A 22,981-nucleotide genomic window follows, 5' to 3' on the forward strand; every position below is an offset into this window, starting at 1 on the left:
AGATATTAAAATATAATTTTCAATGACTATGGATATAGCGGTCATTTTATAGTAAAATATTTTTTTGTTATTAAATATGTGGGTATGGTTTCACAGCATAATTAACTGGCATCTATGATATATTTGAAGGAGCTCTGGTAGCATAGTGGTTACGAATCAGGCTGCAAACCTTAAGGTCAGCAGTTTGAAACTATCAGCTGCTCTGTGGGAGAAAGATGAGGCTTTCTGCTCCCATAAAGATTTACAGCCTCAGAAATCCTGTACAGGGTCACTATGGGTCAGAACCGATTTGACGATACTTAACAACAACAACAACAACATGATATATTTGAGATGTGTCTTTCAACTAGGAGTGAAGGGGAAGCCCAGCAGTGCTATGGCCTTGAGACTCATTTCTCCTGGCACTGACCTTGAAGGAATTTGACGTTTCACAACTGGTTTCCTAGACTGGAAAATTCACATGCTTGCATCGTTCTATAGGAGGCAGTTTCTGACTATGTTATTGTCTGTTTTTAGCTGCTGCCGAGTCAACTCCTACTCATGACAGACTTATATTGTCCAGTCCTGTGTCATGATCAATGGAGCCCTGGGAGTGTAGTGGCTACACATTGGACTACTAACCTCAAGGTCAACAGTTTTACTTTACCAGCTGCTTCGCAGAAGAAAGATGAAGCTTTCTGCTCCCATAAAGATTTATAGCCTTGGAAACCCTATATAGGGTCACTATGAGTAGGAGCCAACTCCACTACACACAAGCAAGCCAGCGCAAAATTGCCTGAGTCTGAGTTCATCATTCTGGCTATTTTGCCAATCCATCTCACTGAAGGTCTTCCTTACACTCATTACCCTCTACTTCACCAGACATGACGTCCTCCTCTAGTGATGGAGATTCCTTCTGATGATGTGTCCAAAGCTAGTGAATTAGACAATATTCAGCTTCTGAGAAGTATAAAATCAAAATAAGGAAATGTCTTGTACTTGAGGTTATTTGGAGTTAGAAGGTTAACATCTCAAACAATAAGAGAACAAGACAGGGCTTGACCGTACTAAGTCCTAACTCTCTATTTTATCAATTGGTCCATATTTATGTAATATTTTTATTTTCTAGCTTCTCTGTTATTTTCCCATTGTATTTCATTTACCACTGGAAATCTCCAGTGTTTCAACTCTCCCTTGAGGAGTCAATGGAAGGGAAGGAAGAATCTGTTTTTCCCCTGATTAGTTTGTTTTCAACACAACATCCATTGTTTCTTTTCCTGTTATTTTTTAACATGTTTTTTGCAGGGAAATTAGAAAGTATAGAAAAGTATAAAGATAGAAAAGTTAACAACACTCTTCATCCTCTGAGAATGCTACTGCTAGCATGTTGGCATCTTTCTTAGCAGTTTTCTTTCTTTATCTACTTAGGCGTAAATACCTTAAAGGATACTATATTCTACATATAATTTTGTATCCTTCTTATTTGTTTCAACTTTGACTGTCAAGTATTTTATTTCTTCTTTAAATTCTTTTAAGTGTGATTTTTTACAGCCTGTATAGTGGTTCATTATATTTTTTCATCAACAATAACAATATAATGAGTCTGAGATATTTAATTAACATATTTAATGCATATTACTTTTAACTGCAAGGGTGAATGTTTTGTCAATTTTTATTCTATGTACTCTAGTGCTTTCCCAAACAGATCTTTAATAGTTCTCTCTCCTGAAATCTTTGATATCCCCATCCTCATTCCCAGGTGAGGACTTTGCTTCTTATTTTCCTTAAGGATGTGTTGTTGTTAGGTGCCATCGAGTCAGTACCAACTGATAGTGACCCTATTCACAATACAACGAAACACTGCCTGGTCCTGGGCCAACCTCAAAATTGTTGCCATGCTTGAGCCCACTGACACTACCACTTTGCCAATCGATCTAGCTGTGAGTCTTCCTCTTTTTCTCTAACCCTCCACCTTACCAAATAGGATATCCTTCTCCAGCGACTGGTCCCTCCTGACAATATGAACGAAGTATGAGAGACAAAGTTTGGCCATCCTGGTCTCCAAAGAGCACTCTGGCTGCACTTCTTCCAACACAGATCTGTTGGTTCTTTTGGCAGCGCATGGGACTTTCAATATTCTACTCAAATGTATCAGTTCTTCTACCGTCTTCCTTATTGATTGTTCAGTTTTTGCATCCATACGAGGTTATTTATCAAGCGAGAACTCCCACTGGTGGTGCAAATGATGAATCTAAAGGCTATTGTTTCAAACCCACCCAGCAGTGTCACTGAAGACCTGGTAATGTGCTTCCACAAAGCTTGCAGTCAAGAAAACTCTATGTAGCAGTTCTACTTTGTTACACTTGGGCCACCATGGGTCAGAACCTACTTGAAGACAACAGGTCTGCTTTTCGGTTTGCTTGTTTGTGCCTTTACTCTAGTTTAGTTCAGTTTTTACCTGTCTTTTACCTTTTAAGAGTGAACTGTCTTTGTTTGGAAGACTCATCACTACACTGGTGTACAAGATTACATCCACTATTACCAATTAAGGATATCACCCTGGCAATTCTCCTCAGACTCTTCTGCATTGTATATATCTTTTTACCTCTCCTGCTCCTTGGTGCACTGGTGTGGTGCTGCAGTATAATGCGCTGGACCACAAGTTCAGTTTGAGCTGTAGAGTCAGCAGTTCAAATCCACCAACAGCTCCTTGGAAACTGTATACAGGGTTGCTGTGGGTCGAAACCAACTTGACAGCACTTAACAACAATTCTCTCCTTAATCTTTCCCATGTTGCTTAATTGCAAATCTGTGAAATGTAATCATTTGTACTTTACTGACTTGGAAACTGGGGCTAAGTGAATGCTAGATCGAGAATTTATCGCTGTCTCTTTCCCTCATTTTAGCAGTTAACTTTTGCTGCTTATTGAACATTCAGTAGGAATACATTTAGGTAGCTTATGATTCTGTAATGGTCCTGGTATGATGCTGTGAGTTAATGTGCTGTACTGTAAAGTCATTTGAACTGCAAAGCTGTCAGTTCAAGCTCACCAGCTGTTTCTTGGAAACCCTATACAGGGCTGCTATGGGTCAGAACCGATTCAACTGCACTTAACAACAACAAATGTTTCTGTAAGTTGGCTAGGCATTTCTTCACTATGGGTTACCTTGGCTTGTATTCCTTGGGGCTTGCTCATACAGCTATAGTCAGTGGCTGGTCAATTGATGGCTGGTTAAATCAGGACAGCCCCAAGAGTATGTCTGCCTACTGAAAGGCTACTTGCCAGGAACACATCACTTCTTCACCACAATAGCCTTTCATTCTCCAGCAGGCTAGCTTGGGTGTTGTCATGTAAGAATGGGTGGCCTCAGCATCCGAGCACAGCAAGAGCAGACAAGTCCCAATACATGAGGGATTTACAAGTCTCTACTTGTTCACAGTTACTAATGTCCCATTTACTAATGAGTAAAACAATATATGTTATAAAATGTACATTGTATGGGAAAAATAACTGAAAAATAAATAGATGAAACAAAGAAATAGAGTTTCAGACTCATTATATTTGTTGTTATTGTTATGTGCCATTGAGTTGATTCCAACTCATAGGGACCCTGTGTAGGGATTTTGAAGAGTGGCCAGTGTTTTTAACCACCAACCTGCAGTTTAAACTAACCTGCGGTCCAAAGCATGATCCTGAAGCGCCACATCAGGACTCCCTCATTATATATACAGGGCTACAAACATAAAGACATCATTACTTTGGTAACTTCCCTAAATTATGAAAATGTTCTAACAAGTATGAAATATTTTGAATATTTACTTTTGCCTTTCCCTTGAGATTTAAGGAGTCCTGGTGTAGTGCTGTAGGATCAAACTGGACAGTGATCCACAAGGTCTGCAATTCAAACCTACCAACTGCTCCTCAGAAACCCTAAACAGGATCACTGTGAGCTAGAACCAAGTTCACAGCATACAACCACCACAACCAGCTTGAGATTTAGAGCCAAACTGAGGTAACCAACTATAGAAGCTCTGATCTGTTATCATCAATATAGGAGATAAATAAGGATCTATATAACAATGATCATGATACCATAAGCTGAATTTTAGAAGGGTCAAACCCCAAGTCTTGGTGATAATTATTTTTCTAGGACAAGGGGTGAAGGTTGATGGTAGTGAATTTATTTTTATAAATTTAGTTGGCTTCATTTAGTAATATCAACATCACGTAACTAGGTAGGCAATGCATCATAATACTATTTCAAAGTAGATTTGGGCAAGTCTCATATAAATGAAAATTTTCCTTCTTCTAACCAGTCATATAAAGCCTCCTTACTAATTCACAGGATGGGGAAGACAAGACAAGGTAAGAATGAGCTCAGGTTATTTCAGAAGACTTGGTTTAATTTTAAAAAAGAAGAAGAAGAAAATGTACAGAAATATGCTGCAACAGCACATAACCCTGGAGATTAAAATGGGGTAACTATGGATGATAAATAATATTTAAGGGGAAGGCAGAATTTGTGACCAATATATGATAAAACATGTCACTGAGAAGTGATATGTCATTCTGAAGTTGAAAGCACAAGTTCAAGTAGATCAAGGCACAGTGTATGGAACTTGTATCATGAGAGAAGAGGGAAGGGTAGATGTTTACTACTCAGAATCCTCTAACTAGGGCAGAAAAGCTGACTTTGAGCAGAGAGCTGATTTCGAGACAATATCTAAAGTCTCATATATGTAGATCAGGTTTTTCTTCACTCCAACAGTGAATATTTTACCATGGTTCTTCATTCACTTTATGAAAGCAATCCAGACTCAGAAGCTAAAAGTTACTGAGTGATCTAGTGAAAAGTGCTTGGAGTCAGATGGACCTGAGTTTGAATCCACTTATTACCTGTGTGACCTTGCATAGTTCACATAATACTTTTCTGAGTCAGTTCCCTTTTGTAAAAAAAATACAACTAATGTTACATACATACCTTGCCAGGATTGTGAAGAATACATGAGCGTATGTATATAAAAGGCATAACATCTAGTAAGCGTTCAATAAATAGAACAATCAGTATTATCAGATAATATGGGTCCAATTTCTGTTTCAAGTTATCAACATTATGACTTGAGTAAGTGACTAACGTCCATTAAACCTGTTTCGTTTCCTGTAAAATAAGGATACTGTTAATTTGGAGGTTCAGAAAGTCCCATTTTTAAAATGACTACAAGTGTTACAATTAGGGTCTACAATACATCTTTCTCATATGCCCTTGAGAAGACTGGAAATTGGCTATCAGTGAATTTGTACTTTCCTTAGAACATAGTGAATAAGTCTACTTGAGATTAGCTGGAGCTTTTGATGAAGGTGAAAAAGGGGAGCGATGTACAGCTGGAATATATTCCTTATGCACAGTACCTGCCCCTTGTGAATATACTAGCATACTTTGCACAGATGTCTCTTTGTTTCTGAACAGAAAACTAATTGCCTTTCTTGTTTCAGTCTGAGAAGTTTTCCTATATTGCTTTGCAAATAACATGAGACATTTCTTAAACTTTGCCATGCTCTTTCCTGATATACTTCTCAAGTGTCCCTCATCATTAGACACAATCACTGTCTTTGAAACTGAGGATCACCTCTGTACAGTTTATTTATGATTACCATTTACTGATTATTTGCACACATACATACATACATACATATACACATCTGCCAAGGGTAAGAAGAAAATGTTTCTTGAGTATCAGGCTAAAATGAAGAATTGACCATTATTTTTTGTTTGTTTGTTAGAAACTGGTGATTCCAGAGATGGTGATATCTGCCACACTAAGAGCCCAGGAGTCAAAAATGCTCTTCCCAGAGGACGTTATCTCATAAGCAGCAGCTACCGCAGTGCCCAGCTTCCCCATTGCCCCCTGCTGTTGTTTCCTTAGCAACCAAGCATAGCCTGAAGTATCCCTGAAAGTCCTGCACAGTTGCTACAGAAACCCCAGAGCTTTCCTAATTAGAGCCAGGTTGAGCTGAAGCTGATGGGGGCGGGCAGACTTCATCCTTCAAGAACACTCACTTTTGAAAGGCAAACCAGAGCACCCCTAGTCCCAGCCAAATTTTGCCCCCTACAAGCTGGTGAGTTTACGCAAACATGATTTGCTTAATTCTGTGGATGATCAGCACTGGGCCCGGGAGCTCTGGAACAGTCTTCAAAATCCTTGGTGAAACACAAAATCCTTGGTGAAACCAGAGAACATGAAGCTTCCCAGATGCTCTGGGACAGTCATGGTTTCAAATACTTAAATCCCTTGTCCCCACAAATATGGATGTATTTGACAGTTTATCATGTGACCTTATTTTCATTTGCTATTAGGGGTCGCAACAATAGGAAGCTTTTCAAAGAGTTCATTGGTTAGTGAAAGAAATATAGTTTAGTGGGAAATGATTTATAGCCAAAGTGGGTGGAAACTTGTTTTTCTCAAGGCCAATAACATCTTTAGGATTGTTGCTGTTGGTGTTGTTAGGTACCATTGAGTTGGCTATATTGTGCACAGTGACCTATGCATAACACAATGAAACACTGCCCAGGCCTTCCGTCCTGTGCCATCCTCACAAATGTTATGTTTGAGCCCATTGTTGCAAGCACTATATGAATCCATCTTGTTGGGGGTCTTCCTCTTTTTTCATTGACCCTCTACTTTACCAAGTATGATATCCTTTTCCAGGAACTGTTCCCTCCTGATAACATGTCCAAAGTATGTGAGATGAAGACTTGCCATCATCTCATCATCTCTTCTAAGAAGCATTGTGGCTGCACTTCTTCCAAGATAGGTTTGTTCTATCTTGTCCATGGTACTTTCCATATTCTCTGTCAACATCATAATTCAAATGCATCCATTCATTCCAGTCTTTCTTATTCATTGGTCAGTTTCCACATGCATATAGGTCAATTAAAATTACCCTAGCTTGGGCCAGGTGCACCCTAGTTCTCAAAGTGACAACTTTGTTCTTTAACACTTTAAGGATGTCTTTTGCAACACATTTGCCCAATGCCATAAATTATTTTATTTCTTGACTGCCGCTTCCATGAGCATTGATTTTGGATCCAAGTAAAATGAAATCCTTGACAACTTCAATCTTTTCTTCATTTATGATGATGTTTATTGGTCCAGTTGGGAGGATTTTTATTTTCATTGCATTGAGTTTGTAATCCATACTGAAGGCCATATTATCTTTATCAGGAAGTGCTTCAAGTCCTGTGCACTTTCAGCAAGCAACATTGTGTCATTTGCCTAGAACTTATTGTTCAAACACGTAGAGCCCCCATTTCCTAATCAATCAAGAAAATTGCTTTTACCAGCTTAGACTGCAAGATTAATCACTGGCGCCACTTTCTCACGAATATTTTCAACTCCCTTGCACCTCTTTTCTTGCTTTGCTCCTACTCAACAAAATCCAAACTCATTATCCAGCACTTACAGTTACTATTGGCAAATGGCACTGCTAAGGAAAATCATGCAATCATGTATTTTGGGGTCACAACCAATCCATGGTCTCTGACCTTAGCTGTGTCCGGTGTTCACCTGTTGCTGAGAGACTATTGATACAAAATGCTGAGGATATTAAGTAATTGGAATACTCAAACACAAATTGCTAGAATTGTACATTGGTTCTTTTTGTAAAAGTGTTTAGTAGAATCTGCAAAATATGAACTTAAATGTACCCTATGACCCAATTATTCTATTTTGAGTTACATAGCCAACTACCTCATATACTTGGGTATATCAAAGACATGTACAAGAATATTTCTGGCAGCATTATTCAAAATAGCCAAAACCTAGGCACAATCCAAACATCTATAGGCAAAATAATGAATAAATATTGTATTTTCATGCCCAGAAATATTGTACAACAATAAAAATGAAGAAATGCTCTTACAAAAATAAAAAAGAGCCCATCCATGAGAATATATGCTGTGTGACTTCACTTAATTTAACAACAGAAAAAGCAAAGCTTATGTATGGTGTTAGCACTCAGGATGGGAGGATGGCAGAGATAAAGACTGGTAAGTGATGGAAAGTAACAGATAAAATGTTATTGTTTGACGTAGATAGTGTTTATATGAGGAGTCCTGATAGTGCAATAGTTAAGCACTCAGCTATTAACTAAAAGTGTGGCGGGACCGACCTCTATGGGAGAAAGACCCTGCAACATGTTCCCGTAAAGATTATAACCTAGAAAACTATATGGGACAGTTCTACTCCGTTACCTGGAGTCACTCTGAGCCATGTCAAGTCAACAACACCTAACAATAATAACAATGTTTATATCATAGGTATGTTCATTTGATAAAGTACTGAACATATGTATAACTTATCGTAATTGTATTTTAACAAAATTTATCTTTAAAAAGAAAAAGAATGAAAGGAGACTAAAGAGCAGTCAGTTGGACTGAAGAGACAAGTGGAAGGCTGTGTACTTTTAAATAAGATGTCCAGGGACTAATTAGAATACTCACACAAATTTGTGGGAGTATAAATTGGTAGTTTCTCTAAAAAAAAAAGCTTGGTAGAATCTACTAAACAAATTTTTAAAAACCCTAAGACTCAACTACTTTACTCATAGTTCCAACTGAACTTTATACATATGTATATATGTATGTAGTGTACCCTGGCAGCATTTTTCAAAATAGCCAATAAACTTACACATTGGGCTGTTTATCATAAGATCAGCAGTTTGAATCCACCAGCCACTTCATGGGAGAAAGATGAGGCTTTCTGCTCCCATACAGATTTACAGTCTGAGAAACCCTACATAGGGTTCCTATGAGTTGGAAGTGACTCAACAGAAACATAAAAACAACAACATTAAATTTAAACCTAAAAAATGAAAAATAAATAAAACTCAAACTTAGTGCCACTGAGTAGATTCTAACTCATAGTCACCCTACAGGAAAGAGTTGTTGTTGTTGTTGTTAAGTAACATTGAGTCATATATGACCCTGTATAGGGTTTCCATGGAGCAGCTGGTGAACCTGAACTGCCAACCTTGTGGTTCAAACCAACTTTGCAATCAGGCCATTAACCTACAGTGCCACACCAGAACTCCACAGAATAGAATATATCTGCTCAATTGGGTTTCTGTGGCTGTAATCGTTACAGTATAAGACTGATAAATTTTTCTCCTACACAGTATTTGGTAGGTTTGAACCACTAACCCTGGGATCAGCAGCGGAGCATTTAACCATTGTACCACACACACAGTAAAATCTTTGATAGGCAGAACCTGTGTAAGACAGAACCCTGTCTTGTATGGAAAACTGAAATATGTTCCACTAATAGAGACCTATTAGTGGTACAGGGTCGCTATGAGTCGGAACCGACTTGACGGCACTTAACAACAACAACAACAACAACAATAGAGACCTATAGAAAAGTAACAAACTGTGCCTTGTCAAAGGTGGAAAGCATACAAGACCTGGAACAGCAAAGGAGTCCTGTCAATATCCTCCTCTTACAGGTTTCATTGTATAGGTATCTATTTTTCTTACTATGGTTATTTTAATGGAGAAAGTATTTCTACACAAAGTGAAGCACAAGGGTCAAGCCCTGTGTGACAGCTTGTCTGGAGTGCTGAGAGGAGGGAGGCAGAGGGTCTGGAGTAGAGTGAGCAGAAGGAAAGAAAAGTAGGAGGTGAAGCGTGGAGGTCCTGAGGCTTGGTGATCAGGAAGGCCAATTGTTCTGCAGGCCATTGAAAGGTTTGAATTTTATACTGAAAAAGATGAAAAAGTATTGGAGGATTTTGAGCAGAGAGGTGAATTTCTCTGGCTTGTTTTTTACTGGATGATTTTGGCCTCTGTGCTAAGAGTAGAATATAAAGGGCAAGTGTTGAATTGTGGTGATGATTGGAATGAGTTGAAGGGAATTTGGGGGAGATTAAGGAAAAAGATATGACCACAAGATAGTGTTGCACAACAAAGTACTTCTTGGGGTTGCTGCATAGATCTCCCTGGTTTCCAAAGACACTTGCCTTTGGCCCAGGGAGAAAGGTTGTGAAAATCCCAGGGAAAGAGGATATGGGAGAAGAAGCCCATGAAACTTCAGCACATGTACTGCAGTAAAGTAGGGAGTCCCTGGGGCAGAGATTTCTGAAGACAGAACTTCAAGGTCCTAATAATTATAGGGTTTTATCTTATATAGTGTGGCGCTGCGGGATCAGCTCTGAACTGCTAACCACAAACCCACCAGGCGCTTCCATGGAAACCCTATAAAGTGTTGCTGTGAGGCAGAATTGACTCAGTGGCGCTTAACAACAATATGTACTCCAGGGCTGGTGCTGGTGCAACTCAGAGTATATAAAGCAGACAGGCTCTAAGTGGCCAAAATTCTACTCTCTAGAAATAATTTTGAAAAAATTAGATCTGTGCATTTGACCCTGGGTGACATTTTTACGCTAATAGGCTTGTGTTTACTATGGAAAAGTAAACTATTTGGGGCCAATCTACAGAGGTTATGAGTTGGGATGCTAATCTCACAGTCAGTAGTTCAAAAATACCAGCCGTTTTGTGGGAGAAAGATGAGGCTTTCTGCTTCCGTAAACATTTACAGCCTCAGAAATCCTATTCAGAAATCTATTCATAGAAACCCTATGAATTAGAACCAACTCCATGGTACATAACTACCACCACCACCATCGTGAGTCTGAATTAACTCTATCGCACAGAACCACTATATATGTACAAGTGAATGTAATACATATGTATATATGTTGCTATTTTGTGCCATCAAATCAGTTCTGATTCATCGCCACCCTGTAAAGAATTTCTATGGCTGTAAATCTTTATGGAAACAAACAGCCTCATCTTTCTCCCATTGAGCAGTTGGTAGATTTGAATTGCTGACCTTGCAGTTAGCAGCCTAACATGTAACATGTAAATTATCAGGGATCTTACATATCATTATTGTTGCTAAATTCCATCAATTAAGTTCCAATTCATAGTGAGCCTGTATAGGGTTTCTGAGGAGTGGCTACTGGGTTTGAACTGCCAATTTTCTGATTTAGCAGTCCAGCACTTATCTAACAGGGCCACACCAAGGAACTTGTGTGTGTGTGTGTGTGTATATATATATATATATATATATACAAATATACAAAAACATATATATATATGTTTTTGTTTTTAAGTGTCATTGAGGTGGTCCAAGGAGCAGCTGATGAGTGTGAACCACCAACCTTGTGTCTATATATATAAGCGTAGTGGTTACAAATTGGGCTGCAAACCGCAAGGTCAGCAGTTCGAAACTACCTGCTGTTCCACGGGAGAAAGATGAGGCTTTCTGCTCCAGTAAAGATTTACAGCCTCGGAAACCCTATACAGGGTCGCTATGAGTCGGAACTGACTTCATGGCATATAACAACAACAAATATATATATATGTGTGTGTGTGTGTATATAGTTGTTATGTGCCATCGAAGCAGTGTTCCAGCTCATGGTGACCATATGTACAACAGAACAAAACATCACCTGGCCTTGCATCATCCTCAAATTGCTATTCTTTTGAGCCCATTGTTACTGCTGCTGTGCCAATCCATCTACCTTGGGGGTCTCCCTCTTTTTCACAGTCCCTCCACTTTACCAAGCAAGATGTACTCTGAGAAAATATGTCCTAAGTATGGGTAACAAAGTCTGGCCATTGTGGCTTCTAAGGAGCATTCTGGCTGTACCTCCAACACAGATTTGTTTGCTTTTCTGGCACATCATGGTACCTTTAATAAGTTTCTCCAACAACATAACTTAAATGCTTTAATTCTTCTAGGGTTTTCCTTATTCACTGCCCAACTTTCACATGCATATAAGGTTACTACTGCAAATACCAAGGCTTGGGGCAGGCACACTTTAGTCCTCAAACTGACATCTTTGCTCTTGAATACTTTAAAGAAGTCTTGTGCAGCAGATTTGCCTAATGCAATGCATTGATTTCTTGACTGCTGCTTCCATGAGTGTTGATAGTTGATCTGAGCAAAATGAAGTCATTGACAATGCCAATCTCTTCTCCATTTATATGCATGTTGTTTATTTGTTATCTATTTGTGTACTGGATTTTGCCACCTGTGGAAGATGGGGTAGAAACTTCCAGATGTCCCCATAATGTTCATTATTTTCTTCTTCCTCTATTTAGAATTCCTATGTGCAGTGCTGGTATGGTAGTGTAGGATAAGCACTGGACTGCTAACCACAGGTTGCTAGAACTCACCAGCTGCTCCTTGAAAACCCTATATAGGGTTGCTAGGAGTCAGAACTGACTCAACTGCACTTACAACAATAACAATATAGTTAGATGTGTATGTTGTTGCCCAGAGTAAAGATAACTTTTCCCAGTCTTTTTCCATTATAATACTTTTTCTATTTTCTATTACCCCATAAAATCATTCCAAAACTTAGTGGCTTAAAATAACATCAATTATTATTATTACTCACATTTTGGGGGTAAGCAATCTGGGAGGGGCTTGGCAAGTTGATTCAGACTTTGGTCTCTCATATGATTTTGCCAGATGGAGATAAAAACTGGAAGCAAATCAGGGGATGGGCTGCAAATCTCTTTCTCTTCTTATGGTGTCAGGGACTCTCCACATGGCCTCCTAACATGGTCTAGTTTGGACTTCTTCACAGCACAGTGGCCTCAGGGAGTGCTTATATGGCAGATTTGGAGTCTAAAAGCAAGGTCTCAAGAGAATCTTCTTGAGAACTGTTGTTTCATGCCATCAAGTTAGGTCTGACTCATAGCAACCCTATATAGGGTTTCCGAGGAACAGCTGGTGGATTTGAACTGCCAAATTTCCAATTAGCAATCTAGTGATTGATTAATTTACAGCTCCACATCAGGACTCCTTTTATATTACTGTCTAGCAGCCTTTTAAACCACTTCTTACAATCCAATCAGTGTTCCAGGGGATGAAACCTAGGCCCCATCTCTTATTGAGTTGTTGTTGTTAAGTGCAATCGAGTCGGTTCCAACTCATAGCGACTCTATATAGGGTTTCTGAGGCTTTAAATCTTCAAGGAAGCAGAGGATCTTTCTCCCATGGAGTACCTGACAAGTGTGAATCACGAACCTTGTGGTTCACAGTCCAGTACTTATCTTATGGTGCCATCACAATTCTATGTCTTAGTGTGAGAACTATCACATTTGCATTACAAGAAAAATGTGTGAGGTAGAAGCCATTGTAGCAGTCGTCTTTGGAAAATACATGACATACACATAAGGTTCAACCAATGGAATATGGATGAAATAATGGGTAGAATAACTTAGATTATTCCTTAAAGTGTGTGTCTGTGTGAAGGGGAAGGTTCCATGGCTAGTACTTTCCTTACCTTAGGCTTGGAAGTGTTCATGAGGGGTGAATTATATGCATAAGCATTTATTTGTGTGCATATAGATTCAGGTTGTATTTCTAAATCCCAAGTAATCATGAGACTGGACTATACTATCTAATCTGATTGTGTCGCACACACAGACAATTTACAAAGAGACCACAATTGAAAGGCATAATTATTCTCTATAAAGACCCTTAGTGGCACAATGGTTCAGAGCTCAGTTGCTAACTGAATGCTTGACAGCTCAAACCAATCAGCCAACCTCTCTGTAGGAGAAAAGATCTGGTAATCTGTTCTTTTAAAGATTACATACTAGGAAACCCTATGGAACTATGACTGTGTCTTACAGGGTCGCTATGAGTAGGAATTGACTTGATAGCATACACAATTATTATTTATATAAGCAAACAGTAAACAATAGGAACAGATTATTTATATAAAGCAAACAGGAAACACCAAGAACTAATTTGTGATGAACAGATCTCAGCACAGTCGAGGTGTCAGCCACTGCCAAAGGCAAGCCAGCTTGGTTTCCCACACTGCCATTTACTCTGCAAGGACATGAGCCTGCACAGGCCCAGACTGTGGCTACTTCCTCTTTACAGGGCTCCTAGCTCAGCTGGTGACTTTCTGCCCAGAGGCACCCAGTTATACTCCATGCATCGGTTCTACCCATCATGCTGTCTGCTCTGTGGGCTATCCTTCCACCACCACAGTTTGCTAGTCTTATGGTTGCAGTCACTCACACCACTGCAACCATTTATCTGCTATTTGGCTCTACTGGGCTTGTTGTTACTTCTATAGCTCTTTAGTATTATCAGCTCAGTGTTACCAACTCAGTACAACTCTTTCACTTGGTTCTCAAAGCAGGGGTCCCAAAGTTTAAGGATGTGCTCCTTACTAGACTCTTGTTGATTAGGAGGTCCCTCTTAAAAAATTGTAAACTTGACTGCCTACATAGGAAAATTCCTTGTTAATTTTAAGGTGTGACTTTCCTAGCAGAATAAAAAACTCAATAATCATTTAGGTGAATTACAAGCACCTTATAATATAGAAAAGTGATCAATCATTACAAGTCACTTGGGCAGATCAAAAACAGACCAATCACTTGGCATAATGGAGCCTTACCAACCATTTTCAGTGAATTGCAAGCCCTGGGCTAGTGAGATCACATAAAAGAAACCCATTGTGAAAATCGATGTTTGCAGTTTTCAGGGATTTTCAAGGGCCACTATTGGAACACTATCAGGAAAAAGGTTCAACAATCAACAGTGCTTGTTACAGTGAGATACTCATTGATGAGCTGAAGGCTAACCTTTGGAATAAATGAAAGGATTGCTATAAAACTGCCCTGCATACCTCTGCCCACACTGTTGACACTGCAAAAACTTTGAGGTGTTAAAATATCCCTATTTTCCTGATCTAGCTCCATCAGACTTTCACCTGTTTGATCCTCTGAAAGCAGCCCTTTGAAGAGGAAAATTCACTTCTGATGAAGAAGTGAAGACATTGGTGCATTCATGACTCACAGGTCAGCATAAAAATTTTTTTAACAAGGAAATATGAAAGTTTGTTGACAGATGGACAAAGTTTATTGAAAAGCAAAGAGATTATGTTGAAAATGATGTATTTGTCTTTTCTAAAAGTGGATGAAAATAAATTTTACAGCCAGAGTGCTGATCATTTTTGACTCAAAAAAAAAAAAAAGAAAGAAAGAAAGAAACCCATTGCACCCCAGTGGAATTACAGCTACCTTGGATAATGTTGTTGTTGTGAAGTGCTGTCAAGTTGGTGCCGACCCATAATGACCCTCTGCAGGGTTTTCAAGGAGCAGCTGGTAAGCTCGAACTGCTGACCCTGCAGTTCTAATGGCTTTGCAGTCTGGCACATTAATACAGCTCCACACCCGGACTCCATGGACAAGATGGAAGCTATATATTAACAATTCAGAGAAACCACTATCAGAAATGAAAGAAGAGGTGTCAACACATATCCTATGAATATTAGAAAATAAAATAATGAATTACAAAACAACTTCAAGACAATGTTTTCAGTAACTAACAAATTACAAAAAAAAATGTTCAAAACTTAATTGAATAAGAAATACAAATTTTAAAGAACCCCACACCTCTAAGAGAATTTAAATGTTTTTAAAATATTTTCCCACAAATAAAACTTTAAGCCCATATGGTTTCTTTGGTAAATGCTACCAAAATTTTAAGAAAGTAATACATTAAAAACAAATTTTGAAAGAGTAAAAGAAAAAGAAAGACTTAAAGAATATTACAAAACCAGTTTAAGCCCTATACTGAGCTACAGCAAGGAAGCTATAATAAAACAAAGTTGTTAATATTTTCACGAACATAGATGCAAGAATTGTAGGCAAAATATTCATAAAATTTGCAGAATATATGTAGGAAATGACACTGTGATCAACAGAGTTTATCCAAAGAATTAAAGGATATTCTAACATTTAAAAATCAGTTCATGCCATTCACCTTTGTAATTATCTCAGTAGATGAAAAAAAAAAAAAAAGATGAAAAAGAAGAAGTTTTAACAAATGTCAACACTTGTTCTGCTAAAACCTCTTCATGCACCAAAATTAAAAAAGACTCGATATGATTAAGAACATCAAGCAAGATCCCTAGATCATACACATAGGAGAAAAAGAAATGTAACTCTTTGCATTCACACAAAAAACATAACTGTGTACATAAAACTGGGTTCCAAAGGAACTTATTGGAAAATATTTATCACTAGGACAGATAAGTAAATTTAGCTAGTCCACAGACTCCAAAATTAATATGAAAAAGAAATCAGTTGTATTTATATATAACAGCTATAACATTTGGCATGTGAATTTTTTAGCTGCCACTTACAATAATATCTAAAAAATCAAAAACATAAGAAGAAATATAACAAAACATTTGCACAAACTCTACTCTAAACTCTAAAACATTCCCGAGAATCATGAAGAAAATCTAAGTTAATGAAAAAATGTCATATTGTTGTTGTGTGCTATCATGTCTGTTTTGATTCACAGCAACCCTGTATAGTGTTTCCCAAGAGTGGCAGGTGGGTTTGAATCACTGACCTTTTGGTTAGCAGTTCAGTGTTTATCCTATAGCACCACACCAGGACTCCAGTATATTGGTGAATTGAAATGTTCAACATTTTAACATGCTGTTTTCCCCCCAAAGTGGTATATAGATAAAAATCAAACTCCAAGCAGACACCTAGAACCCAGATGTTGATTGCTACTAGTAGATTCCAATAAAAGAAACCTGGGTTCCTATGAGAAATGGCTGATTGCCTGAGGCAAGCAATATGCCAGATAAGCCTGTAGCATCATATAGGGACAGAAAGTAGAGAATGGCTCAAAAGCAAAATTGTATGGTTATATTCAAAAGACACAGAAGAATCAACTGAGTAAAACAAAACAAAGTAACAATGGGTTGTAAACCAATGGGTTCCAACCTAAGTATATATATATATATATATATATTATTGTTATTAGGTGCTGTCAAGTTGGTTCCAACCCATAGTGACTCTGTATAGGGTTTCTGAGGAGTAGTTGGTGAGCTTGAACTGTGGACCTTGTGGTTCAAACTGATTTTGCAGTCCAGTACATTAACCCATAGTGTGACACCAGGACTCCCTCTCTCTCTCTTTCTGTATATATTATTGTTAAGTGCTGTTGAGTCGGTTCCCACCTGATATTGACCTTGTATTGGGTTTCCAAGGAGGGGCTGGTGAACTTGAACCGCCAACCTTGCAGTTCAAACTGACTTTGCAGTCCAGTGCCACAGTGCCACATATATATGTATACACACACACACACACACACACACACATATATATATATACACTTCTGATAGCTAAGGTTTTATGTCAACTTGACTGGGCCAGGATTATCAGTGATTGGGCTGCTAAAATGTAGTTATTATCTTCATTATGACATCTAATGCGATGCAAGCACTCCCATGTGATCGTATCTGATGAACTCATATCTAATCTATTTATTCTCCATGTTTTAAATCCTCACTTCTATGATGTGAATGAGGCCAGATGCAATCTGCAGGGTTAGATTGTATGTTGAGTCAATCTCCTCTGAGATATAAAAAGAGAGAAAAGTGAACAGAGATAAAGAGATCCACGGTCACCAACAAAGAAGACCGTAGAATGGAGTACATCCTTTCTACCTAGGGTTTCTGTATTATGAAGCTAACAGATCCAGAAAAAGATTGATGCCAGACACTTGTAAAAGTCCCAGGAATACTGGGCCTACTGATGCTGAACAAAGACAAGACGTTATTCAAATCCAGTATTCTCATTTCATACTTCCAACCTTCTAAACTTTGAGAGCATAATTATCTGTTAGTTAAAACCATCAACTCATTGTATTTCTGTTATAGCAGCCAGCACTAGAGAACTATAACAGAATTTGGTAATATAAAAGTGGTTTTAGAATTGAATAATGAGCAGAGTCTGGAAGAGTATTAAGCTACCTAATAATAAAATCCTAGATTGCCTGGAACAGACTATTGGTAGAATTAGGAATGTCAAAGGCAATTCTGATGAGGGCTTGGAAAGAGCTGTAACACCAGAGATGGCACAGATGGTGAGAAACAGTGGCAGAGAAATGGCAGCAACAGAACCAGAAGGCCAACACAAGGCATGGGAGCTGACCCATGGAATGAGAACTGATTGCCTTCACTCAGGAGGCTTCTGGCAGAGTGGATGCCTCTGTAACACTTGCTCAAGCAGATCAGAGAGCAGACTGGCCTCTTGTAGAGATTAAGGAACCAGGAAGCAGAAACTGAAGTGACAAGGAGCACTGGAATCAGAGCTGCCTCCATCTCAAAATGTCGGACCATGACCACTGAGCTCTCAAAGATTGGAACCATGTATGACCTCTGGAGTTTCTATGGGTGAGGCCACAGTTCTGTAAGTTTCAAAGAGTGGGGTCTTCTTCAACAACTCAATTCTGGAATATGGGACTGATAAGATGAGAACTCTGCCCAAAGCTTTGAGGGTAAGGGGTGCCATCACCAAGGGCGCAGAAGATTGGGGTCTTCCAGGGCCAAGGGGGTGGGTCACTTGTTGTTGTGAAGTGCCATTGAGTTGGTTCCAACCCATACCTAGCCTGTATAGGATTTTCGGGGAGCAACTGGTGAGCTTGAACAACTGACGTTACGGTTCAAAGCAACTTTTGCAGAATGGTGCATTAACCCACAGTGCCACACCAGGGTGGGTCACTAATCAGATGAAATAAGTGAATAGGGTTACCAAAAACTAAGGGAGAAAAGTTGCCATTCCAGTGAGTCTGGAAGGCAGAACTGAGGTTCAGGGTTGAAGACCTTCTACCCAGAATCCAGAATGTATAACCAATGCCCAGGGTCTGAAGAGCAAGTTCATTGCCTAGATGGTCTTAGAGAACAGAGGATTATTTTTAAGCCTTAAGAACCGAATGTTTTGTTTTGTTGGAGTTTTAACTTGCTTGGGTACCTGTTATATCTTTTCCTCCAATTTCTCTGGCTTATAATGGAAATGCCTACCTTTTACCTGTTTCACTTGGCCCACTTCACCATTACAAGCATATAACTTGTAGTAGAGATTTACAGATGAAAAGGAATTTTGTCCTAGATAGGAATTTGGACTTGGACAAATTTGGGGTTTACTATAATGAGGTTAGTACACTTTTGGTTGTATGCATGTTAGTTGTATCATGTTAGGCACAAGTATGAATTTAGAATTGTCTTTACTTAGAGATAATATATGCTTTAAAGAAATATGTATAGGATCCAAGTTGGCAACGGATGGACTGTGATAGTTTAGGTTTTGTGTCAATTTGGCTGGGCCAGATTCTCAGTGGTTTAGCAGTTAAAATGTATTTATCATCTCCATGATGAGTTCTAACATGATGCGATCACCCTCATGATGTGATATTATGTGATCAACTATGATTTAATGTAATTATCCTATGGATTGTAAATCCTCACTTCTATTATGTTGAAGATTTACAACCTATAGGATAATCTTAAAAGAAATTGACTCAAGACATAATCTACAGGATTAGATTATATCTTGAGTCAATTTCTTTTAAGACATAAAAGAAGAGAGAAATGAGCAAAGAAGAAAGACCTAATACCACCAAGAAAGAGCCGGGAGTGGAGTGCATTCTTTGGACCTGGGTCCCTGCATTGTGAAGTTCCTAGATCGAGAGAAAGACTGATACCAAGACACATAGAGTTGTTGTTGTTGTTAATTGCCATCAAGTCAGTTCCAACTCATAATAAGCCTCTATAGGGCTTCTGAGGAGTGGTTGCTAGGTTTGAACCAGCAACCATGTAGTTCAAACTGACCTTGAGGTCCACTGCATTATCTTGAAGCACCATACCAGGACTCCAAGGAGACACATGGAGATCTCCAAGGAATGCTGAGGATCATAAAATGTTCATAGTAGGAGAAATGTTGTACAGATATGGAGAGGACATATGGAAACTGTATATGTTCTGTGTATTTTTCTATAAATCTAAACCTACTTATAATCATACAAAATACATTAAAATAATTCTGACAAATTGCAAAAAAATCTACATTGTTCAATTAGAAATGTATAATAGACTGTATATATACTTACAAAATAAAATATATAAATAGCCAATAAATGTATGAAAAGAAAGTCAACATTATTAGTCATTAAGAAAATACAAATTAAAATCATCACACATTACTTCATTTTCATTGAATTGGCTAGAATGTAAGCAAATAGTTCAACACTTCTCTGTCAGTTGTGGTACGGTAGGGGTTTACATGCTGCTGTGATGCTGGAAGCTATGACACCAGTATTTTAAATACCAGAAGAGTCACACATGGCCAAAATGTTTCAGCTGAGCTTTCAGACTAAGACACTCACAAGAAGAAGAGGTGAACTATTTCTAAATGTTTAACCATAGAAAACCTTATGAATGGCAGCAGAACGTGGTCAGATACAGCGTTGGAAGATGAGTCCCTCAAGTTGGAAGGCACTCAAAATACCACTGGGAAGAGCTGCCTCCTCAAAGCAATGTTCACTCTAATGACACAAATGGAGTAAAGCTTTTGGGATCTTCATTTGCTGATAGGTCACAACACAAAATGAGGAGAAATAGTTGCAAACATCTATTAATAATCAGAAAATGGAATGTATGAAGTATGATTCTATGAAATTTTAAAGTTCACAAAAATGAAAGGAATCCCATAAAGATCAGTATTCTAAGCATTAGTGATCTGCAATGGACTGGTATTGGCCTTTTTTAACTTTACAATCAAATTGATTGTATCGGCAATGGCAAATTCAAGAGGAATGGTGTAGCATTCATAGTCAAAATAAACATTTCAAGATCTATCTTGAAGTACAAAGCAATCTGTGACAGGATAATATCCATATGCCTACAAGGAAGACCACTCAATACCAATATTATTCAAATTTGCACATCAAACATTGAAGTCTGTGATAATGAATTTGAAGAATTCTGCTAACTTCAGTCTGAAACCTATCAGACATGCAATCAAGATGTATTAATACTTACTGGTGATTTGAATGCAAAGGAATGAAGAAGTATCAATAGCTTCAAAATATGGCCTTGATGACAGACATGATGCTGGAGTTCACAGGATAGAATGTTTTAAGACCAGTGACCTACTCTTTGCAAATAACTTTTTAAGTAACATAAGCGTTGGTCTCACCAGATAGAATGCACAGGAATCAAATTAACTACATCTGTGCGAAGACATGATGGAAAAGCTCCATGTCATCAGCCAAAACAAGACCAGGGGCCGATGGTGGAACAGACCATCAATTGATCATATGAAAGTTCATACTGAAGTTGAAGAAAATTAGAAGTGATCCATGAGAGCCGCAATATAACTTGGAACATATCCCAACTGAATTTAGAGATCATCTCATGAACAGATTTGATGCATTAGGCACTAATGACAGAAAACCAGAAGAGTTGTGGAATGACATCAAGAACATCATACATGAAGAAAGCAAACAGTAATTAAAAAGACAGGAAAGAAGTAAAAGACCAAAATGGACTTCAGAAGAGACACTGACACTTGTAGAGACACTAAAGTGAATGGAAGAAATGAGGAAGTAAAAGAGATGAACAGAAAATGTCTTAGCAAGCGAAACATATATCATGTCTTAATCATCTTGTTTCCATATGTCTAGTATTAGTTAACTGCTCCTCATGATATATTCATGAAATTTAACTGAACTTTTGCATTTAGAAGACTTTAATTGTAGTTCTAGAATTAAGTGGCTCTGTAGGTTCAACCCATGCCATATGAAGCAACATTTTACCTAGATAAAATAAGACCTTGGGCAAAATACAATAATCTGGGAATGTGCATAGAATGGCAAGTCCCTGTAATTGTGGGTGTGGGTTTTTTGTTGTTGTTTTTTTCATTTTTGGTATACTTCCAGTTTAGTTCCTATTTTTAGAGGTTAGGAGGAGAAGTTGGAAGAGAATGTTTTTCCTCTTTGAGGAAATGTGGAAATATCTTGGAAGTGCCATCAGGAAAGGAAACTTTCAAAGCCTGATTGATTGTACATTGTTGAATTTTGGAAAATCCCAGAGTTGACCATTTCACAAAGCTATTTCTGTAGAATTACAAAGTGCCAATCAATTTCCCTGGAGTGTGTGCCACAAAGAAGTTGAATGACTGAACTTTGTGTTGTGTCTCATTCACATGTATTTGAAGATATGGGCCTATAGTCCTTTTGTTCATAACTATTTCTAAAAGGTAGTCTTGATATGGCACTATAGGATAAGCACTAGACTGGTAATCGAAAGGCTAGTGGTTCAAACACACCAGTGGTTCCTTGGAAGTCCTATATAGGGTCACTAGAAGTCAAAATTTACTCTCTAACAGAGAATCAGTGCTGTAATTAAGCTAGATCAGCGGATCTGAAGAAAAGATCAAATAAAACCTATAAAAGCCAGCTTTCTTCTAGGAGAATAATGCAGGTGTGAAGGAGGTCATCCCAATCCATCCAATTCTTCCTTCTGGTAAAATATAGACACCCTCATACCTAGTCTACATTTTGAAAATTCCTAATCATGCTCTTGGTACACTTGTCTTGATTTCATCACGTGTATTTCTTCACTCCATGCTTCAAACCTTTCCTAGAGTTTATTTCATCCTGCACCCCACTTCACCAGCTATAACCTTTTTACTTGTTCTCTGATTCCTCGCTCTCCTTATAGTTGAGATCTGATCTTGAGATGGTTTCCTGGAACTCAGATCTGGGCATCTTTAAAACACAATTATACACTTCTAATTAAGCTTCACTGTCTCTAGCTAAGGGAAGTTTCCACCACTCATACTGTGGTGGTTTTGTTGTTGTGATGCTGGAAACTATGCCACCAGTATTTTAAATACCAGCAGGGGGCACCCATGGTGGACAGCTGAGCTTCCAGACAAAGACAGACTAAGAAAAAGAGACAGACTACTTCTGAATATTTGTTGTTGTTGTTATGTGCCATCGAGTCGTTTCCAACCCATAGCGACCCTGTATAGGGTTTCCGAGGGTGTAAATCTTTACGGGAGTAGAAAGCCTCATCTTTCTCCCGTGGTGCAGCTGGTAGTTTCG

At 38.4% G+C, this 22,981-nt stretch overlaps 1 pseudogene; it reads right to left on the reverse strand.

Annotated features, from left to right (window-relative positions):
* LOC102824296 overlaps positions 1-22,642 on the reverse strand; it is a 44,200-nt pseudogene extending 21,558 nt beyond the window's left edge.
* Positions 22,643-22,981: the final 339 nt, after the last annotated feature.

Source organism: Chrysochloris asiatica, unplaced genomic scaffold (assembly GCF_000296735.1).
Source record: "Chrysochloris asiatica unplaced genomic scaffold, ChrAsi1.0 scaffold00241, whole genome shotgun sequence".
In the NCBI taxonomy this organism is placed as follows: Eukaryota; Metazoa; Chordata; class Mammalia; order Afrosoricida; family Chrysochloridae; genus Chrysochloris; species Chrysochloris asiatica.